This window comes from Periplaneta americana, chromosome 10, assembly GCF_040183065.1.
Source record: "Periplaneta americana isolate PAMFEO1 chromosome 10, P.americana_PAMFEO1_priV1, whole genome shotgun sequence".
NCBI lineage: Eukaryota > Metazoa > Arthropoda > Insecta > Blattodea > Blattidae > Periplaneta > Periplaneta americana.
In genome coordinates this window covers 105,524,000-105,530,123 of record NC_091126.1, presented here as the reverse complement: position 1 = coordinate 105,530,123, position 6,124 = coordinate 105,524,000, and the positions used below count along the sequence as shown (strand labels likewise).

The window sequence follows — 6,124 nt, the reverse complement described above, 5'->3', positions numbered from 1 at the left end:
AGTTAATTCAATTTAAAAGTATAAACAATTCAATCAGTTGAAATATGCAGAAATTGATAATAAATATCATGCAAATTACTTCACATTACAAGCATAAACAATTCATCACTTGTGGTATACAGCCTACTATTTAATTTACAGCACATACAATTCATCAGTTAAGCTATAGGCCTACAGTCTACTATTCAATTTACAGCATGTATAATTCATCAATTAAGCGAACCAAAATATAGTACAATACATAGTAAAAATAATACACCTAATTTAATAACTGAACTTCTATGAAAATCTACAGTGGCAGTACTCATATTATCACAAGCCATGATTGTCTCAAATATTTACAAAGAACTGATATTTCAGAATCTCCCCAAGCCATTTCTGAAATCTCAATGAAGATATGGATCATTGTCTTGACTGTTTAACTTTACACAGCTTTCAATCATCTGGTTTGCTGAACACTTGGTATCAATCAACCAACAACTTCATTACATTAAAGGGGAAAAAACTGAAAGAATTAATTGTACATAGACACAACACATAAGACAAGGCCGCTTCAGAACAGTAATTGGCAAGGCTCTGTTGTCTTCGGATTCTTATGTAGATTCAATTTCACCAGAAAGAAAAAAGTAGCATCTATAAGCATGCCTAATTATGAGAAATAAGAGAAACGGTTGCAATAGTAGTAGTAGTAGTAGTAGTAGTAGTAGTAGTAGTAGTAGTAGTAGTAGTAGTAGTAGTAGTAGTAATAATAATAATAATGACTGTAAAGTATGGAAATTAATATTGCAATGTAATATCAAAAGGTGATTTCACACCATCAACTCTTATCATTTAGTACAACAAATCTATTATATTCAGTTGCAATCACCAGTAGCTGATCTTTCCTCCATTTTGTTGTTGGCTGATTTTTCACAAGTGTGCTATGATATGCAGCACTATCCATGACAATAACGCATTGCCCTAATGTTCTCAGGTCAACAACTGTTTGCACCCACTTCTCAACTACAGGGCTATTCATAGCACTATGATAGTCCTGACTTTTCTTTCAATTGCATGAAAAAATTAAATGAGCACCAGCAATAAAAATTATACGTGGGCATATAATTACGTCACATGAATTCACAGCATTTAAATAAAGAAAATAAAACGTAACATAACATAACATGACATGAGATCCTCTTTGGTGAAAGGCTTTCCCACGTTTTTAATTAGTCACCAATTTTTATATTTTTGTACCCTGATTAAAAAAATTACTCTTGCCAAATTTATGTAAAATATAAATCAATATAACTTACCGAGTATAAATCCACCTTTCGTTCCAGCATCTAATCTTCCACCCTCATTTGTTGGTCTACGAATAACACCATTCATGTCACTGGAAACTTCACCTGGTTTATTTCATGAATAAGTGGGTGATCCTACTTAAAAAAACAGAGAGAGAAAAGCAATTCACATTGACACTCTAAGAGACACAACAATTTTAAACACAGGAAAACCGTTCAAGAATTTTATAACTAACCTCTAGTTATAATATGAAACTATTAATTGCAAAACATGTTGTTCCCACCTGAATTCATTACTAGTAGCCTATATTAATTGCAATTTCATATTCCACATAAGTGTTAACCTATTTGTTAGTAAAAAATTCAATCACTCAATGTCTCACAATACATTGAAATTTACCATTCATAAAAATCCAAGTCTCATCCAAGAATACTACGGGTTTAGGGTTCTCACGCTCCACATTTCTTATATATTCTCTTAAAAACGAATAACATCACTTTCTCGTACATGTGTATAAGGATCCCCTTTGCTCCTTAGAAATTTAATCTCTTTCAAAATTTTTTCACCGATGATAAGGATACTCTAAATAAATATGTTTCATAATCATCATTCATATGTTCCAGAACTTTTGCTGCTGTTAGTACTTCCCCTGTAACAATAAATGAAAATTATGCCATATTTTTATACATATGACTAATATCAGAATTACATTGCATAAATCAACACAATAATTCCTGTAACTTCCCTACCTTTATGTAACTTGTCATAAATAAATCTCGCAATTGCATCTTTCGTAAAATCATCAGCATCAGTCACTGGATGTTTACGTAGTCTATGTTTTCCTGGTGTCACAAGTGGGGTCCCCTTCTTTGAATTTGTTATCACTTTCGTGGCTGTAGTAAAGCCAAGCTGTAATAACAAACAATAACATAACACTTCTAAAAATTGTTATATCATAAATTTCATGCATGATACCAACATTTACAGCTATATGAATAGAAAATGATCAACATGTTAGGTTGGGTCTACGATAGGTTTAAGTAGGCTAATATTTAGGTAATTCTCCAGAAAAGCTACATCAAAGAAGGCATAATTTTATTTTGTTTAATTAATTTCTGTGATATGTACATAGTGATGAACATGTGGTTTTAGTGCACAGCCACAAATACTTTCAGCACAAAAATCCTTTGACACTTACCTGTATATTCTAATGCATTGTTGTAGTCCCTCCCTCAAACTTGTTACTAATTACCAATATAACATGCGAGAGGTCCAGGACGAAGAGAAATGGTTAGTTTCCCAGTAGTGCGTCCTCGTCCTCTCGAGTGTTATATCTTAACAAGTACTTTGGATGGGGTAGCTTTTCTGAAGAAACACCATATTTAATATTACTTAGACCAGTCATGAATAAACTATTCAGCCAGAGTCAACGTTCCTATGCTTTATAGAGTATGTTATATAGTTATTATATAAAACTGAATTATTTTTAAGCACCATAACAGGCCAACATTCATGTAATATTTGCTGGAATATCAAGTTAGTAATTAAAATATGATTTGTATTTTCTTCGGCCGATGTGGCATGTAAATTCTGATCTGAACGGTTAATTTAATACCAAAAGAGAAAACTGGAAATTTACTTTCGTGCTGTTTGATTATTTGTTCGTATAATTTTTAAATGTATTTAAGCTATCACCTACTGCAGTATTACAGTATCTTAAATGTATTTAGTTTGGCAATATGAAAATCACTGACTTGATTAAACATCTAGGCCTAACCTAAAAATTTGTTTTGTTTGACCACAATCATGAAATTATTAGTTCAAACTCCTAAAACTGAATACCGCTTTGAAATGTATGCTTAAGAATACTTACTCCTAATAATTTTCCTATTCTGCTTGTAATTGCTTCTCCGTTAGCATAATTCCTTCTTCATTATCTTCTTTCTTCAACTCATTATACATGTGAACTACAGATTTCTGAAGCGTACTCTGAATGCCACACATTTTCTTCCTTGGAGGAGTCACTGCCACACTATTTCATTTTTTTGACATCGTAATAAAAATCTAAACACGAAAGAAATTCATTAAAATTTGAAATAATATTTCTATCCATTACCCACGTGCATTATCACGCCCAAGTATATTATATTTATTCGTACTTATCTGACTATTCTTGAATTATAACCACAATGCTACACATAAAATAACTATTATGTATTAATATTAATACTAATATTAATTAATTATTAATAAGTTCGAATTTCACTATCTTCCAGTAACCGGCTGAGAAATCTAGTACAATTTTAATTTCATGGAACTCCAGTACCGGCAAATATTGTCGATATTTGCCTCAGCTGCCAACATACCAGTTACAAAATCACTACCATTTATAGTATTTGTCAGTATCGAAATTAGAAACGAAGTTGGCAAAAGAAAATTCAACCTTCAAACTAGAAAATCACCATAATCCACTAGCATTTGTAGTAATGGGGGAAAAATGGTTAGGTTTCACCCTTAGGGTATCAAGTTACCTGCTCTTCCCTATACGTTTGACCGGCGACAGTTCAGAGCGAAGTATCAGGAGAGCTATCTAACGGAGTGTGTACACGGTGACAGGAATATAACTTCTCTAAACCCATTAGCGAGCTGTCATTAGAATTATATAATTCTAAACTCTAATGTTACTTTCAGCACTGTTTACATGGTGCAGACAGTTTAGAGTGAAAAAAAAGTGCTGAGAGAGAGCATTTAGAGAAGAACAGGCTGGTCAGCGCGTTTTTATGACACGTGCAATAAACTACCTTCTGAGCAGTGTGTCAGCAGTCTGTGTAACCTGACCGCGCGTAGCACTTACGTTAATAATATTGTTGAGCGATTCATTATTTATTTATTCGTATAGAATATTATAATTGTACGAAGGGCGGAGTTGATGGTCTTGATCAAAATTGTGTAAATTATAGCTCGTTCAGCGCACAAGAAGATGGCTAATGGCGATCTTTTTTGCTATTCTTGACATAAGTACTGTAAATGCCTATGTACTATTCAGGAGCTATCATGATTTTGCTAAGCCACCGGCGTAGCTCTGTCGGCTGAGGCGCTTGTCTACCGATCCGGAGTTCCGATCGGGTGCGCGTTCGATTTCCGCTCGGGCTGATTACCTGGTTGGTTTTTTCCGAGGTTTTCCCTAACCGCAAGGCAAAAGTCAGGTAATCTATGGCGAATCCTCGGCCTCATCTCGTCAAATATCATCTCACTGTCACCAATATCATCGACGCTAAATAATCTCGTAGTTGATACAGCTTAGTTAAATAATCAAGTATAAAAATCGTGATTCTGCTACATTTCATAAATAGCATATTCACGTCTCTGATTGAGCCCCACATGAAAGGAGCACCTTATCTCTAAAATTGAGACTGAATATAAGGAGAATTTGGAGGCTTCCTGATGAAAGAGAGAAAACGGATTCAGCTCAAGAAGACGTGGGTCTTCAGAGGTAGAAGATGATGTGCGTTGTGAAACCCAAAAATGAAGAGGAAAACAAAATATCCTTGCTACAAAAGCTGACGTCCAATTTGTCTCCAATGTTAAAAAAAAAGTATGCAAAATTTTCGGTGAAAATGACTGTGTTTGGATTAGAGAACTGCAAAACTGCGCACACAACCGGTTTAGATTCGACCGGTCGGAGCTCAACCGGCTACGATGAACATCGGGCCGAATAACTCGGTTGTTGAGCGATTACGCCTGATGTATTGCAGAGCAGACAGAACATCAGGCGCATTGACATGAAACTAACGTTTTTCGAATATACAACCGGAGTAACAAGGAAATTTACGTTGTCTTATTGAAAAAAAAAGTGTTTGCAAGTATTCTTACAGTTCATTCCACACTATAACACATATATTTTCTTTATTATTCTGAACTTGCAGTAACTTTATAAGTATCGTTTATATTTTAAACTTTTAGAGTTTTACTAATGAAAGTTGCTTATAGATATGTTAAACAATGTTATAGTTTTTCACAGAACAAGACGCACACAAGCCATGTATACTTTTCTTACCAATAAACGCTATATAGCTGGCATTTTTCTATACCAGTGTTAAACAGTATACGTCATAACTTCATCATTTGATTACGTCGTATCTCTTTCTCGTCACATATTGACTGAATCTTGTTCGATTTGTATAATCCAATGATCGATATTACATAAGTTCATGTAAGATCGCGAATTATTTAGAACACAAATCTCACATGGAAAGAAATGGTAAGGAGGAAGAAAATACGATCTCCAAATAACACCAGGTACATTTCATCACACAATAACCCTTTAACATTTTCTCAGTAGGCTATACAAACAGAGTAATAATATTGAAGGATATTTATTATGTTTAATTACAAAATTATGTTTGCTTCAAACAGGAATACAAATAATTTGACACTTTAATACATTTATTTTTGTATTTCGAACTTGCAGGAATTTGACAAGTAACAAATAAATGAACAATGGACACAATGACATCGAAGGAAATAGACGTAATGTATAATGTGAAATATCATCATGTAAACATATTCAAAAATATAATTACAATTCATTATAAAACAAAATAGGAAATAAGTACATGAGTCCATTATGACGTTTTTACTTTAAACTAAAAAAATGTATAGGCCTATCTCTAAAACAATAGTTGCATGCTTTTTAATTATTCTAATCAGTTGCAATATTATTTATTAAGAAATCAATTTAAAAAGATAAACAGTAATGTTATTTTGAACAATACGATTACTTTGGCTCTCAATGGTTGTTGTTCTGTACAAAATAAGTATAATTTACACATTTCTAAAC

At 33.2% G+C, this 6,124-nt stretch overlaps 1 long non-coding RNA gene across 1 annotated transcript; it reads right to left on the bottom strand.

Moving 5' to 3' along the window:
- Window positions 1–1,197: 1,197 nt before the first annotated feature.
- LOC138707321 (uncharacterized) lies at window positions 1,198–2,702 on the bottom strand. Its single transcript, XR_011334170.1, has 3 exons — window positions 2,034–2,702; window positions 1,684–1,933; window positions 1,198–1,421 (listed from the first exon to the last, which is right to left on the bottom strand). It is a non-coding gene; the product is annotated as an uncharacterized lncRNA (long non-coding RNA).
- Between the last annotated feature and the right edge of the window lie 3,422 nt (window positions 2,703–6,124).